The sequence below is a fragment of the Geotrypetes seraphini genome, chromosome 2 (genome assembly GCF_902459505.1).
Source record: "Geotrypetes seraphini chromosome 2, aGeoSer1.1, whole genome shotgun sequence".
Lineage (NCBI taxonomy): Eukaryota > Metazoa > Chordata > Amphibia > Gymnophiona > Dermophiidae > Geotrypetes > Geotrypetes seraphini.
The window spans coordinates 415,493,473-415,510,899 of NC_047085.1; positions in this window are offsets into that span (position 1 = coordinate 415,493,473).

Genomic DNA, 17,427 nt, shown 5'->3' on the forward strand with positions numbered 1-17,427 from the left:
TTTTGGAACCTTAACAGTCAACCCTGTGCCCCTCAATCTGAGAGACTCAGTGCTAACACTGGATACTCAGCCAGTATCACATTTGGAGGAGAGGTGTGGCTACTGACTTGTTGAAAAAGAAAAACTTGTCACTTGCTCCTCCCTTAGCCCATACCCTGTCCTTCACTTCTACAACCAATCAATATACTGGTAGAGTCTATGGTGTATTCTGCAGCACCTTCAGGTCAGATCAAAGGGATGGCACAGGTGATTGCATTTTTCAGCCCATATGGATCCACCTAAGTATTAATCTATAACTATATGAGGGGCCAGAGAAAGTCTCAGTCCAACCAAGACGAGAATGACTTGGTGCCATGAAACTTACAAGTTATTCCACACATTTCTTGACCCTTTTCATTTCAATGAGGCAAATGCATCTAGTAAATGAGCACAAGTATAAGGAAACCAAGCCAATGTGACATCACCGACAAGGTTGGCTCTTGGGCATTGGTGGAATGAGGCATTATGACATCAGAATACAAAGGGACCTCTGAAAACCAAGCCTAACCAAGAGGAGAATGATGTGGAGCCATGAAACTTAAAAGTTATTCTACACTTTTCTTGACACTTTTCATTTCAATGAGGCAAATGCATCTAGTAAATGAGCACAAGTATAGGGAAACCAAGCCAATGCGACATCACCAATGAGGTTGGCTCTTGGGCATTAGTAGAATGAGGCATTATGACATTTTATATATTATTCAATTTTCTATACCGTTCTCCCAAGGGAGCTCAGAACGGTTTACATGAATTTATTCAGATAAGAACATAAGAACATAAGAAATGCCTTCACCGGATCAGACCGAAGTCCATCTTGTCCGGCGATCCGCGCACGCGGTGGCCCATTTAAGTACACCTTTTGGGAGACCCGAATTTCCCGTATCCCTCAATATGGTTTTCAAGAAGATGTGCATCCAACTTGCACTTGAAACTCAGAACAGTAGTCTCCGCCACTCAAGCATTTTTCCCTGTCTGTCCTGGTGGGCTCCCAATCTGTCTAATGTACCTGAGGCAATAAAAGGGGCCACTGAAAAGTTCTCAGCCCAACCAAGAGGAGAATGAAGTGGAGCCATGAAACTTACAAGTTATTCCACACTTTTCTTGGCACTTTTCATTTCATTGAAACAAAAAATGTCAAGAAAAGTGAGGAATAACTTATAAGTTTCATGGCTCCACATCATTCTCCTCTTGGTTGGGCTGAGAACTTTTCAGCTGCCCCTCGTATTTATTAGTTTCCTTTTTAGGTCTAATTGTTGTTGAAGTGGAACAAGGTGGGAGCTCTCCATCCTATGCATTAAAAAAAAACCAAAAAACAGTGCATATTTTATCACCACACCCTTTCAAACAACTTCCTTTCCCCAGCAGCCTCCATCAGTTGGTGTTATATTCACAATCAGGTCTTTGCATGTAGCTTCTGATAAGGATCAGTACAGTGCCTCTTGATTTACAGCAGGTAGATTCCCAATAGGTGGAGCAGCCAAGTAGAGGTAGATTTCAAAAACTTTAAACATAGTTCATTTCCAGAGCAGGATCAAAATAAATCCAGTGGTTAATTGATTTCCTGAAATGTCTTATTCCTTTTTAACTGAATATCAATAACCATTCTTTAAATTAAAGAAAAATTAGAAAGAAGATGGATTTTAATTATGTTTAACTGTTAATTTATCTAACAAGTAAAAGCAAGTGCTACTCTTTTTAAAAAGTTATATTTAAAAATGTTTAAGCTGCAGCCCTGTAATTCATTTACGTGGGCCAGCAAGGCAAATGCTCCGACACTCATAGAATTCCTATGAGCTTTGGAACATTTACATAGAAACATGATGGCAGATCAAAGCCAAATGGCCCATCTAGTCTGCCCATTGCAGTAAACATTATCTCTTTCTCTCTCTGAGAGATCCCGCGTGCCTATCCCAGGCCCTTTTGAATTCTGTCTCCACCACCTCTTCTGGGAGACTGTTCAATGCATCTACCACCCTTTCTGTAAAAAAGTATTCCCTTAGATTACTTCGGAGCCTTTCACCTCATAACTTGCTGGCCCATGGTAGAAGCCTCTACTGCAGTTTTGTAAAAGGAGCCCCAAATGAGTACAAAGGCCCATAAATAAGTGCAATAAGAAAACAAATGACCAATGTTATGCAGTATAATTAAACGATTAGGAGAAGTCTGTATATCGGGATGGTTTTGATAGCATTTCAAGGGGTAATTATTGTCCAATAAGCTCACTATAAATGATTCTTAGACCTTTTAATATGATAGATAATAGTTTTTATATTGAGTAGTATAAAATATGATTTTAATTTCAATTATGTTGCAGGGGACTTTTTCTTGAAACAGCCTCAGGGTGAAACATGTCGGAGTGACAGTCCCTTCCCGATATAAGCAATACAAATGCTGAGATAAGTTTTAAACTTTAAACTTTATTAATATTTTAAAATAAGTTAAAGCACAAGATATTTATTTACAATGAGCACAGAGCACAAAGCACAAAAAAGGTACAAAAATTAATGAATAAGAATAGAATATTGCAAGTCTTATGAGGAGGTCAGTGCCAATAAAGTTGAACATTACATTACATTACATTAGAGATTTTTATTCCGCCTGTGCCTTTCGGTTCTAAGCGGATTACAAAATTGGAAGAGAACTGGACATTTCCAGGAAGTTTACATATCAGGAATATAATATGTTTACATATCAGGTTTAAATCACAGGTAAGGATATCAGTACATTCAAGTTAAGGAGATTATTACATAGCGCTGAGGAAGAAATATTGGTTACATATGGAGGTTGCTTACATGGCGTTGAGGGATGTTGTAGGAATGATGAATATGAAGGAGTAATTGTGTATGTGTAGGCAGGAGGTTAGAGTGATGGTAGGTGTTTTTTAAATAGAAGCGTTTTGATTTCTTTTCGGAGAACTTTGATGTCTGATGTTTTGGTCAGCAGTTTGGAGACTGTTGGGTCAATTTTCGCTGCCTGTGTCGCTAGAAGGTTATCGTAGAGTTTCTTTCGTCTGGTACCATTGAAAGGGGGGTATGTGAATAGGCTTTGAGCTTTCCTTGTTCTGTGTGTGAGGTTGCGGTATAGGCGGTTGTTTAGGTAACTTGGTGCAGCTCCGTGGGTTACTTTGAATAGAAGACAGTAGAATTTGAATTGTGATCTTGCTTTTATTGGAAGCCATTGAAAACACTTGGCTATCGACTGGCACTTCTGTAGACCTTTCAGTGAAGATAATATGAATAGTAGATATAGAGGGGTATAATAAAAAAAAGTCTAAGTCCCCTTTTGACCTAAGGCCTTAAACGTTGAAAGTAGAAGCAGGGAAAATGTCCATTATAAAAAAAAAACGTCCAAAAGGAGGTTTTTTTTATAATGGCCTGCCTCTACTTTCAGCTGTTTAAACGCCCAGACCACTACTATGTCTAAACTTATACCATATAATCAACCTAAAAAAAGCCTAAGCCCCAAACGTCCAAAACAAGGGCTTTTAGGCGAAGGAGGAGCCAGTTCTTCGCCTAAAAGCTGGATTCTGTAACCGGTGTCTGTCAAAAACAATACCGGTTACAGAATCCAACCCCCCTCACCCCCCCCCCCGAAGACATCGGGCCAAGAGGGAGCCCAAGCCCTCTTGCCCCATGGCACCCCTGACCTCCTCGACAATATCAGGGCAGGAGGGAGCCCAAGCCCTCCTGGTCCGCAACTCCCTCTAATCCCCACCCCCCACTAAAATACGGGCAGGAGGGATCCCAGGCCCTCCTGCCCTCGATGCAACCCCTTCAATGACCGCCCCTGAACCCCCAATCGGCCCCCCCACCAACCCGCGACCCCCCCTGCTGACCCCACGACCCCCTATCCCAACCCCCCTTCCCCGTACCTGAAAAAATGTTGGCCGGACGGACGGGTGCCAAGCCCGCCTGTCCGGCAGGCCAGCCAACACAGGAGTGGGGCCAGATTGGCCCAGGCAGCTCAAACCCCGCCCACAGGTGGGGCCTGAGGTGCCTGGGCCAACTAGAATAGGGCCGGGAGCCTTAGGCCCCTCCTGTGGGTGGGGCCTTAGGCACATGGACCCAACCCGGCCCATGTGCCCATGAGCCTTGGACGATCAGGCTTTTTGATCGTCCAAGTAGCCATTTAGGCCACTTTTTAGACTTTTTTATTATTATTATGAGCCCCATACTGTTTAGAATTGTGGAATATGTATAATTATACGAGTCACAATAAGTGAACATAAAAATAAGATCACAAACAGCACAAATCAAATCAAACCATTTTATACCTTAAAATTAACATTTGATAAAACTTTTATTTTTCAGATCAATGTAATTTATATATATGTCAACATATATATATCACCTCTGTTATAAACTTTGTGAATCTCACTACCCAATCACGTAATTGCGCTGTCGCACAAATCTTATGCACTAACACAGGTTAGTTTAGAGCAGCGTTTTTCAACCGCTGTTCCGCGGCACACTAGTGTGCCGCGAGATGTTGCCTGGTGTGCCATACGGTCAGGGCCGCCATCAGGGCAGTACCACCAGTCTAGGGAGAGGGGCGGTCCGCCCCACGTGGACAGGAGAAAGCTGGACGGGGGACCCGCGGAGTTCAATACATCTCGAGCCGCGAGGCTCGTCTTCTGTTCCTGCCTGCCCTGCAGCTAACATATAGCCGATCGCAAGCGTTCCCCGATGTCAGCGCTGACGTCGGAGGGAGGGCTTAAGCAAAGCCTGCCCTCCGACGTCAGCGCTGACGTCGGAGAATACTTCCGTTCGGCTATTTGTGCACGGCAGGGCAGGCAGGAAGCAGAAAGCGGCTTGAGCTTCGTTTTGCTGAGAAAGTTGCAAAGATGGGCTGGGAGGCAAACACGGAACACAAAAGGGGGGAGGGAGTGCGTTTTGGACACAAGGCATGAACTTGGGAGAGAGGAAGGGAGGGAAAAAGATGCTGAGGTGGGGGAGGGAATGGGTTTTTGGACACAGAAGGCATGGACTTGGGAGAGAGGAAGGGAGGGAAAGAGATGCTGAGGTGGGGGAGGGAATGCGTTTTTGGACACAGAAGAAATGGACTTGGGAGAGAGGAAGGGAGGGAAAGAGATGCTGAGGTGGGGAAGGGAATGCGTTTTTGGACACAGAAGAAATGGACTTGGGAGAGAGGAAGGGAGGGAATGAGTGTTTGGACACAGAAGGCATGGACTTTGGAGAGAGGAAGGGAGGGAAAGAGATGGTTGTGTACACGGGGAATAGAAGAAAGGAGAATTTTTGGTCATAGGGAGGGAGTGAGGTACAGATAGTGGCATACCAGGGTGGGGGGGGGGCGGTCTGCCCCACCCCGGGTTTACGTCCCAAGGGGGTGCACAGCTGGCCACCCTCCAGTGTTGTCCCTAGGCCGGCAAACTGCGGCTCTTTAGCCACTTGAGTGCCACCGCCGCCAACGGTGTTGTTGGCGGTGGCAGCATTATAAAATACTTTCTTTGTGTTTATTTGATTCCTATTCAAGAGAATTACTTTATATATAGTCAATATAGGCACAGAGTTAAATTTTTTAACATTTTCTAATGGTGGTGTGCCTCGTGATTTTTTTCATGAAACAAGTGTGCCTTTGCCCAAAAAAGGTTGAAAAACACTGGTTTAGAGATTAACAGGGGTCTCAAGTGCCCACACCAGAAGCCTGAGTCATTTGTCAAAGCCGCTGGCTGATACCGTGAGCTATCATCGGTCCCGTATCTTATCTCTATGCCTATGATTTGTGCATTTTAGATGTATTAATATTGATTTATTTTCTTTATAAATTAATCCTAAAATCTATATTATTTAATGCTTCACCATTCCAAATACTTCAGAATTACTTAGCTTTTTTTATATCGTTTTCTTGCTGTTATGTTCCCATTCCATGCAATTCAGGATTTCTCAACTTATTTTCGTTATGTTAATCCTGTCAACATTTATGCTGTATTTGGCTTTACTGAAAATTTTCACTGGCTTTTACAAAGCTGGGGAAGAGGGTTCTTCTGTAGACTGGCACAGTAAAGGCTCCGATGCCTCAATTCGTCATAGGATCATTCTATTCTTTTTGGTAATATACTTTTTGAATTTTCTTTCCGTTTTCATTTTATTCTTATCTTATATATTTCAACTTATAAATATTAAATCAAAGCGGTTTACTTAGCTTTGTTTAATCAAGCTTCTGGTCTCGGTTCACAGAAAGGGGGGAGATAACCGACATGTTTCACCCATGTGTTACCAGCGGTTTTCACAAGGTTATCACTCCCTCATAACTCACACTCCATTCTGAACAGACCAATTCACTCTCCAAAATGATCCTATGACGAATTGAGGCATAAAGCCGCCCACTATGAATGAACACTGAGTGGGAAGGTGGCCTTGCTGAGGATCGGGTGACAAATGTTCTTAAAACTAAGATATGAATGAGGTGTGAGGATATATGGTTTATATACACATATATTGGAGTTTATGATATACTATTGCCTTTCTCCAAACATTTGAATAAAGTGAGTGCCTTATTCTTTATTTATTCTTTGCTAACACAATAACCCAGCGCTGACTAAACATTGGTTCAGATTTACATAGCAGGCACAATTTGTTTTTTCTTCTTGGGTTTTTTTTTTTCATTTTCTTTTTAAACCTTCTGAACCTCAGTGGTAACTTGTTTCAAATGAGGAAAATACCTCATGCCTCAACACTGAGGTCCATTTGCGCATGCAATTTTCAGACCTTATTACAGAGTTAGGGGGCTAGTGTTAATTTGATAATGGTATTTGGGCACCCAGATTCTATTATATAATGCAGTCGACTCTCTGTTAACTGGAACTCAAGCAACCAGAAAAAAAAAAAATCAAACAAATACTGCAATACTTCAAATAAAATGAAAATAAAATCAATTTCTAGCAGAAATTTAAGGGCTCCTTTTACTAAGGTGCGCTAGCATTTTTAGCGCACGCAGAAAATTACCGTGCGCTATGCTTCTAGAACTAATGTCAGCTCAATTCTGGCATTAAGGTCTAGTGCATGCGGCAATGTAGCGCATGCTATTCCACACATTAAAGGAGCCCTAAGTGTGAACTTGGCACGCCACGCCTGAGTACATCTATGCTTTGCCTACCACATATCCGGTCATTTGTCTGGAACAGTTTATGGTATTGGCTAGGCCTATTTTTAATAGTAATGCTCAAGCAACCAGAAACTACATTTATCCAGCATCTACCAATCCCCATGAGTGCCGGTTAACTGAGAGTCTATTGTACTAGTGTAAGTTGGCATTTATGCATCATTTAGGCACATCCTCTTGTACCATGTCTATGGCAGAGATAAATGCCAGTCCATATATGACACTATTCTATGACATGTGCCTATCATTATGGGAGACTCTCACGACTGACCTAAGCCCTGCTCATGTGATTGTCACCTCTGCATTATCATGCTATGCAGGTTGCATGGTAAGATTACATAACACAGCTTAGAACCACTAGTGCTTAATTTGTGAATCTGTAACATTAATGCACATATATTAATAAGGTACTAATATTTGGAAGTCCATATTATAGAATAAGAAGGTCAGAGTATACTAAAGGGCATTAAACCCAATGTTCCAATGTTTTGTAGCTAAGAACACTAATTGATTATCATTAATAATACAACAATGACAGTATTCCACTGATGTCGTCAGGCCTGATGAAAACCATTATAGCAGGGGTGCCCAAAAGGTCGATCACGATCAACCAGTAAATCGCAAAGGCAACACGAGTCAATCGCGGAGCCCATCCCGGGCTCCGTGATATACTCGCATTGCCTTTGCGTTCTGTTCTCCCGGCTGGCCCAGAACTTCCTCTCTGATGTCAGAATTGAGGTGTGGGGAGAAGGTGGGGGGAAGGCTTGTGGGCCCGGCGCTTGTATGCACCTGGCCTGGCGTCGGGGAAGCATGGAGAAATCTGCGGTGGCAGTGGCTTGAGGGGAGCAGGGAGAGAGAAAGAAAGAAAGAGGCAGGGAGAGAGGAAGAAAAAGTTGGACTCATGGAGGGACAGAGAGAGATGTTGGTTAGGAAATGGAATGAGGTCTGGAGGAGAGGAAGTATGCAGGAGGCAGAAATAAAGAAATATTGGATTTACAGTCAGAAGAAGGAAGTGCAACCAGAGACTCATGAAATCACCAGACGCAAAGATAGGAAAAATGATTTTATTTTAAGTTTAGTGATCAAAATGTGTCCAAATTTATATCTGCTGTCTATATTTTTCACTATGGCCCCCTTTTATTAAATCGTAATAGCGGTTTTTAGCGCAGGGAGCCTATGAGCATTGGGAGCAGCGCGGGGCTTTCAGGGCAACTCCCTGTGCTAAAAACTGTTATCGCAATTTAGTAAAAGGGGAGGGAGTATATTTGTCTATTTTTGTATAGTTGTTACTGAGGTGATATTGCATATTTTAAAGTCATCTGCCTTGGAAACCCCGAATAGAAATGATAATTAGCATTTTCTCTGTATATAGTGTACTGTGTTTTTTTTTTAAATTTTATTGTTGGTAGATCATTTTGACTTGGTCATTTTAAAAGTAGCTCGCAAGCCCAAAAAGTGTGGGCACCCCTGCATTATAGTCATCCATCCCTGAATCAGAATGAAGGCTCCCTATCAATCCCCAAGTAAATGTAGCACTCTTGGCTTCCTCTTAGTACAGCAGACCATTCACTCTCATTTGATGGCTGCAATGTTCTCTAATCATTAAGATGTTTATGTTTATATGTCTCTTGCCCTTACTGGATCCAAGCAGTTTATGACATTACAAATTTAAACAACTGGAAATAGAAACAGGAACTTCATTTAATATAGGACAGACCTAATCCAGTCATTCTAAGAATACCATTCATTCAAGAACAAATCCCAATAACCACATGTTCCTCCTATCTTAGAAAATTTTTGAAGACATTTGAAAATTGTAGTGGTGGTGAAATATTTTGAAGGAATTTTTTGTTATTTGTAGTTTTATGTACTCCTTCTTGAACCTAATGTAACCCTTGGCCTTCTATTGTAGAGAATGATGCGGGGGGAAAATTTGTCCCCATCCCAGCCCAATCAGCTCTGTCCCCAACCTCGCCCCATCCCCATGAGCTCTGTCCCCATGCGCTCCATCCCTGTCCTCACGAGCTTCGTCCCCGTCATCGCCCCGTCTCCATGAGCTCTGTCTGATCCTATTCACAGAAGCCTCAAATAATTATGATTTTATATTGAAATCATTTTTTTTAAATATGAAAAGAAAAAATATTCTGTACAACTATCATTTTATAAATCACAAATATAGAATGATGATCAAGAAAACTCTCCCCCATCCCCTCTCACAAATATCCCCTCTGCTATTGAGAAAACTGAACAAGTCAAATTATTACAGAATAATCATGCTAACAGAGCACCTCAGTCACACAAACACAATAAAAATGCCAAATCCATAATAACTGACCAAAAATGATAAACATACAGTAAATTAAACCAAAATCCCCAAGAAGCTATACCTTGCATGCAGTAAACACCAAAGAAATAGAAAGATTCATTCCCTCCTATATTATATTTATATTTCTTTATTGGTTTTATAATTTTGACAATCAAAATCAAAACACAAGAAAAAATATCATGAAATTAGAAATTATCACTAAATCCACATAATTCAGGAAAAAAAATTTTAAATACACAATATAGTTAGTCCACAATCAATTGGAGACAGAGCTGAAATTGCTGAAATTTAACTAACAAATTATATAACTAGGAAAACCAAAAGGCGGCTCGACTGCCGTAGAACAATCCCTTATCTAAATGGAGTGAGAATCAGAGTTAATATTACTTATTGTCTTGAGAAGCAATAAATGTAGATAACTGCTGCGGTTTATAAAAAAACATATCTGTTCTCTTTGTAAATCATTACACATTTACAAGGGTACCTCAGGACAAAGGTCGCCCCCAATTGAACCACCTTAGGTCTCAATATAAGAAACTGTTTCCTTCTCTTCTGTGTCGGACGTGAAACATCTGGGTACATTCTTATAATATTAGACAAAAAAGGGAACATCTTTATAATTGAAGAACATTTTTAACATCCATTCCCTATCTGAATCAATAGCGAACTGTACTAATAATGTAGCTGGTACCTGAGTTTCAGTTTCCGACCTCTCTAGGAAATTAGTTAAATCCAGGCTATCTGCAGATAAATTCTGCTGATTAGGATTTTGAGACCAAGGCCTCACCGGTAGGTAATATATTTCGGAGAGAGGTGGATATGAGGAATCAGGTACTTTCAAAACTTCACTTAAGTAACGCTTAAACATATCATTTGCTGATATGGAAAATAATTTCGGGAAGTTAATAATTCGCAAATTGCTTCTCCTAATGGAGTTTTCCACCATTTCTTGCTTGAAATGTAAACTTGCACTATCTTTAACCCGTTAGTGCTTGCGCTTCCAATGATTTTATTCTGGTGTCACAGTCATTTGATTTATTTTCCAATACCAAGACTCTATTCTTCAAATCCAAATTCTCTGATAGTACCGCAGTACAACTTTGAGAAAGTTGCTGTATCTGGTTCCCCAGAGAAAGCTGAAGATTAGAAAGAGCCTCCCAAATTGTTTCCATATTGAAGACTTTAGGTTTAAGTCAGGGCAAAAACTCAGTTCTGGTTCCCCCTGGTATAACCAAAGTACTTACGTTTGCTGCAGATAGTCCTGAAATAACTTTAATCTGATCCTCCTCGCCTCGCAGCTGCTTAGATGAAACTGCACACTCTCCCTGCTTCCATACGGCTCCGGGAACTTCACCCTGCCGGGCAAGCAAGAAGGCGTCCTGGATAGAGCTCGGCGTCGGTTGTTCCCCTCCCACTGCTCCAACTTCCGCCTTCGCCGCTTCAGGACGAGCCGGAGGACTCCGTTCCTCCGGAGAAAAGCTGACACCCTCAAAGGAAGGGAGACGCACCTCAGCCAGCACTTCCCCTCCAGCCGAGACATTTCCTTCCGGATGCTGCTGCGTCCCCTGGCCTTGCTGCACGAACTCGCCCATCGGGCCAACTGTAGGTAATCGCTCGCCCAGTAACCCCGGGTGCTTAGATTTTACCATTCTTTTTACCATTCTTTTTACCATTGCCATGTTGCTCTAAGTCTGCCGCGATGTCGGTGTGCCGGTTCAAGCTGCCATCTTGTCAAGCTCCGCCTCTCCTCCTATATTGTGCAAAACAAAGATCACACATGGCAGGAATACTGTTAGGGGAGTGCAACTAGGACGGCTGCCCCCTAGCCACAGAGATCCCTAAGCTTGCTGGAAGATGAAGAAGGCACAACCTGGTAGTGGGCTTTGTGGTCCCCAGTTACGTCTAATACCAGCTCTGGCAGGATATACATACAAAATAGAAAAAAAATCATTTCTTCTACCTTTTGTTGTCTCATCATTTTATTATTCAAATCAGGTTGGTCTCAGCTCTGGTTTCTGTTTTCTTATGTCTTCTTCTGTTTTCTCTTAACTCACTCGCCAGGATCTCCTAACCATTTCATATTTCTTCTTTCTCCATACTCACCATCCATTTTTCATCTCTGTGTATGTATGTTTTCCCATGTTCACATCTCCCTTCTCTGTATCTCCTATACTTCCCTTTCTAATATTTCCCCTGCACCCTACACCTTTCTTTCTATCTCTCCCTTTTTATGTCACTATCTCCTCCCTCTGTGCCCTATATTACTCCTCTATATCCTTATGCCTCCCTAAATCCATCATCTCCCTTTTGCATTCTTATTCTCCCCATGTCTAGCCATCTTCCCTCTGTGTCCATATACCCTCCCATGTCTGGCATTGTCCCTCTGTGTCCACATATAGCCACAATGCAGCATTCCCGTTTATGTCCCTGTCCCTATACTCCTATCCATGCCCACCATCTCCCCTCTTTTCGTACATCTCCCTGTCTAGCTTCTCCCCTCTCTTACTCCCTTATACCAATGTATCTCCTGCCCTCTCTTTCCTCCCTCCCTCCACTATGTTCAATATTTCACTCCCTCTTCCTTCATCCCCTTGGCTCAGTATCTTTTTCCCATCCCATCTCCTCCTCCCTGCAGGTCCAACACCTCACTCCCTTCTCTCCAGCCCCCTCCCAGGGGTCCAGCAGCTCTCTCCCTTCCCTACAACTCCTAGGTATAGGTCCAGAAATTTTCTCTTCCTTCCAGCACCAGCCCTCCCCCACATGAGTCTAGCATCTTTCTCCCTTTCCCCCAGTCTCCAGACCAGATGCAACACCTCTCTCTCCCTACCCTTTACTACAGCTCTGGAGCCAGTTAGCACCCCTCCCATGGGTACAGCAGCCCATGCAAACCCCACCACTACCACTTTTCAAGTCCAGTAGCTCCTCCCCTTTGCAGGTCCAGTAGCTTACCCAACTTTACAGGTATAAAAGTCCCAGCAAACCCCCTCCCCATAGACAAAAAAGGAAAAATAAAACCTGCTATTCCCATACCTTCAACTTGACCTGACCCCTATATGCCTCCCTCCCCACCCCACGCTATCAATACCTTATGACTGGAGCAGCTTCAGGAACCAACTAAAGAAGAATTTCGCACTCGCAGGCCAATACAAGGGTCTTCTATTGGCCGAATCCCTCCATCTCACAGGGTGGTGAAATGCCTTTCTCCCGCTCCTGCAGTAAATGGGCCAAATTTTTCTCCATGCCCGCAGGTTTACCATGGGAAGGGGCATCTGTGTTATTTTCTATTCTATTGTACCCTATGGCTATTTATGTGAACAAGAGACAGGCCAGAAGAACACTATCAAGTAAAAATAAATAGGACAAATAGAAATTCCCCCTTTATCAATATATTCAAAGTTCTGGAACACAATGAACCCCAGAGCTATACTGATAGAGGTAGCCTGTTGCTTAGAGAAATTCTCTGCCAGCTCCCATCAAACTATTAATTAGAGAGAGACAGGCTATTTCTCCCTACTCCAAACTGTTCCCTTCCTCTTCTCATTCTAACTGCAGTTGTCTCTTCCTCTACACTGTTCTCAGCCTGGAAAAAAATCTGAACCTTTCAAAAGAGCCATTAGAAACTCTCCTCTTGCCAGGTCACACAGTGTGCATGAAAGCCTCCCCATTGCCATGACATCAGAGGCAATAGCACCTCCCTGCACCTTGAAACCTCTGAAAGATTCGGTGAACACAGGAACAGAGGAACACCCCTCCTCACACTAATTTAGAAAGCTGGCAAATTATAAGTCCTATATAACAGTGTTTTTCAACCTTTTTACACCTATGGACCGGCAGAAATAAAAGAATTATTCTGTGGACCGGCATCGGTCCGTGGACCGGCGGTTGAAGAACACGGGGCTGTCGTGGGACAGACCCCGCCCATCTCTACCCAATCTCCACCCCAGACCCCGCCCCCATAATAGTACTAATTGCACCTTGCACATCCCGTGCCTCATCTGGAAGCCTTCCCTCCACCATTGCAACGTCAGAGAGAAGGCTTCCAGTTCAGGTGCACGATGCCCATAGGAGCCACTACCCGTGGCTTTGTGCACTGAATCAGTGAGGAAGAGGGAGCTGGCTCAAAGCCGCATCGATTGCACCATGGACTGGTGGTTGAAGAATACTGTTTTGGGCCTGATGCACGTGCTGGCCCTGTGGACTGGCAGGAAATTTCTGTGGACCAGCACTGGTTCATGGACCGGTGGTTGAAGAACACTGCTATATAACATGACATCTACTACATGAAAGTGTTCATACAGTATGTTTCCTAGGAGTACATTACATTAGTGATTTCTTTTCTGCCATTACCTTGCGTTTCAAGATGGATTACGTAGGTAGTTATCTGGACATTTCCAGAGGTATTACAGAGAAGAGCGGGTTGCTTCAGGGGATTGAGATGATTCCTGCAGTGATTAGTTTGTCTTCAAGGATTTCCTGAATAGCAGGGTTTTTATTTCTTTTCTGAAAGTTTTGTAGCTTGGGGTTGTGATCAGTAAATTGGAGAGTTGGTTGTCTAGTTTTGCTGCCTGTGTGGCTAGTAGGCCATTGTAAAGTTTTTTTCGTTTAACATCTCTGATTGGAGGGTACGTGAATGGTATGTGGGTTCTCCTGTGTCTGGTTGTGGTAGTTTGGATTAGGCAGTTGTTCAAGTAGGCTGGGCTGTTTCTATTTATGGTTTTAAATAGTAGACAGTAGAATTTGAATAGTATTCTTGTTTGTATTGGGAGCCAGTATGCCGCGGTGATGTGGTCGTGTTTCCTCAGTGAATAGATAAGTCTCAGTGCTTTGTTTTGTACTGTTTGTAGTTGCTTTATCATGGTTGCGGGGCAGGGGAGATAGAGGATGTTACAGTAGTCTAGAAGACCTAGGACTAGGAACTGGACTATGAGCTAGAATTGTTTTCTGTCAAAGAATTTTCGAACTTGCCTTAGGTTTCTCATGCCCATGAATGATTTCTGTATTGTTTTGTTGATTTGTGGCTGCATGGTACAGCTTCTGTATATCATCATTCCCAGAAGTTTTAGAGTGGGTTGAATGGGGTATGTGATTGAGTTTATTTCTAGGATTGTTATGGTTGGGGTTTTATGATTTTCGAGGAGTATGAATTTTGTTTTGTCTGGATTCAGTTTCAGTTTATGATCTTTCATCCATGTTGCTACTGTTTCTAGTGTTCTGTGTAGTGTACCTCACAGTCCCTACCATTAAGGGTTATTATGTTAATCCCCAAGCTATTTTCTCTGATATGATAGACAAGGAGAGAATGCAAACAGAAGACAACCAGAAAAAAAAGTCCCTACGTGGACCTTCACAAGAAAAACAAGAAAGTAGAGGTGAACACTGGGCCTTCACAGTTCACTCAGTAAAGGACTCCAAGAGTACAATCCCAAAAAGTTTACATATTGAAAGGCACCACTTAATATTAAATGCATTTCAGAGTCCAGATCATACAATAGAGAGAACTGCAGTATATGATTACCATATTCAAATGGTTTCAGGCACTACTGTGTTAGTAGTACTTTTTCCATTTAACACTGACAGAATTTATGACCTGAGGCAAGCGGTCATTCTGCCAAAACACAGTCCATTTAACATTAAGTGGAGCATTTTGCTAACTTTGCTTGGATTGTACCCTTGGAGTCCATTATTGAGTGAACTGTGGGCCAGGAGAGAATGCTCCACTATTTTGTTCTGTTTGCACCAGCTAACAAAATAGCACTCTGTCAGATATGGAACTAATAGAAGGAAAGCTACCCAACACAAAGTCTCAAAGCAGTCCAATTAATACGCAGAGCTTCAGGCATTCCGTATTAATGTCCTGTGGTATATATACTGTACAGATATACATTCAATCAGGTATTTCGGTGCCATTCCATAGAGACAAAGGTATGTTAATAACAGTTTATACAATATCCTAAATTTGATCTTCAACCAATGTAGCCTAACATAGAACTCGGACACATGATCAAATTTCCCAACTCCAAACAAAACTTGAATTATGATCATTTGCCCAGCCTTAAGAGCTAATGTAAATGTTTGCACCTACAGTAAATGACCTAAACACGTGTGAATTATAATATTCTATAACATATATACATAACTTTGGGCCCTGTCTATGCTCTTTCCAGACTACACCCATGTATATGTTCACCCTCAAACTATGTACCATTGCATGTAGGCAAAAATTTATAGAATAGTACCTAGCTGAGATAGTGGCATTTGCTCATGTATATTGCAAGTCTTCTGATCATATAGGCACCTAACAGTTGGCACCCTCCTTATATAATTACTATTAAAATACCAAGCCAAATATCCTTCTAACCACCCCACCCCCCTTTTTACAAAACAGCACTAGCTTTTACCAATGACAGTGGCGGTAACGGCTCTGATACTCATAAAATTCCTATGAATGTCCGAGCTGATACCACCATGGCTGGTGCTAAAAACACTAGTGCAGCTTTGTAAAGGAAAGGCAAATTAGAAGGGAAGTTGTCAATGGGGGCTACCATTAAGATGGATTATTTTAGCACAAGTGGTGCTACTTTAGAAAAGGGTCTGATTTTATGCAATAGAGAAGTATTTTGCCATTAGTTCTCTTTTCTATCTGACTCTAGAGAACAGAGGTCTTCTGTCAATGGGATATTCAGTAGGGGTGAGCTGTTGTTTGCAATGGCATAGGCTCAGGAGTAATCTAAGGAAATACTGAAAGGGTGGTAGATGCGTGGAACAGTCTCCAGGAAGAGGTAGTGGAAACAGACTGTGTCTGAATTCAAGAGGGCCTGGGATAGGCACATGGGATCTCTTAGAGAGAGGATAAGATAATGGTTACTGCGGATGGACAGACTGGATGGGCCATTTGTCCTTTATCTAACATTATGTTTCTATGTTTCTATATCTTATGCCTTTGTATGGCAACAAGCACTTGATTGGCACTAATTATGATTTGAGTGCCGATCTGGCTGCATGAAATTCTGTAACAATAAATTGGATTGCATGCAACTCACAAGGGACCGTGGCCAAGGGAAGGACATGCATGAGTCCGGGGGTTCACAAAAGATGTGTGCAATGTTACAGAATAACTGGGATCCATGCCCAACTTGTGTTCCAGGATTTATTCCAGGTTTTAGCTGGCATAAGTCCTTGCACTCAAAGCTGAGCTTAGAATTCAGCGCTCAATGCTAATCTATAAAGAGCTCTCATCCTGGATTTTTTTTCTCAGTGCCATTTATAGAATCCAGCCTTCTGTGAAAAGAGGGCATACTGAGAAGGAGTTCACTTACTTTCCTAATAGTGGTGATAAGTTTGGCAGAACTGAAACAAATCTGTAAACTTGGAAGATGCAGTGAGACAAATTGACAGATCAGCAAATCATCTGAACTGGATTGTGTAAATCCCAGAGTATTGACCGGACTAAAAAACGAGAAGGGCTAATGGTAAAACTAAAGGGCATGAAATGAGGTTTTGGGTTGGTAGACTTAGTAGCAATGTTAGGAAGTTGTTTTCTTTTTTCACAGGAGATGGTGGTGGATGCCTGGAATGCTCTCCTAAGGGAGGTGGTGGAGATGAAGAGGATGACAGAATTACACAAGATCTCTAAGTACAAAATGAATGGTATAAAATGAACTAAGACCAGTTACTAGGCAAACTTGTAAGGTCTGTGTCCCATATATTGCAATTCAGTTTAGGATGGGCTGGCAAGAGCTTCAAAGGAAACTTCAGTAATTAGGAACATAAGGATAGTGCGGTCTGTATCCTGCAAATGACAAGATGGTTTGGATAGGATGGAGAGAGCTTTGATGGCAACTCCAGTAGTGGGACCTAAGGGCATTATCGGGTGGACTTCTACTATCTGTCCCAGAATTATCAAAGAAAAAAGACAATTTAATCATGAATTTATGACATGT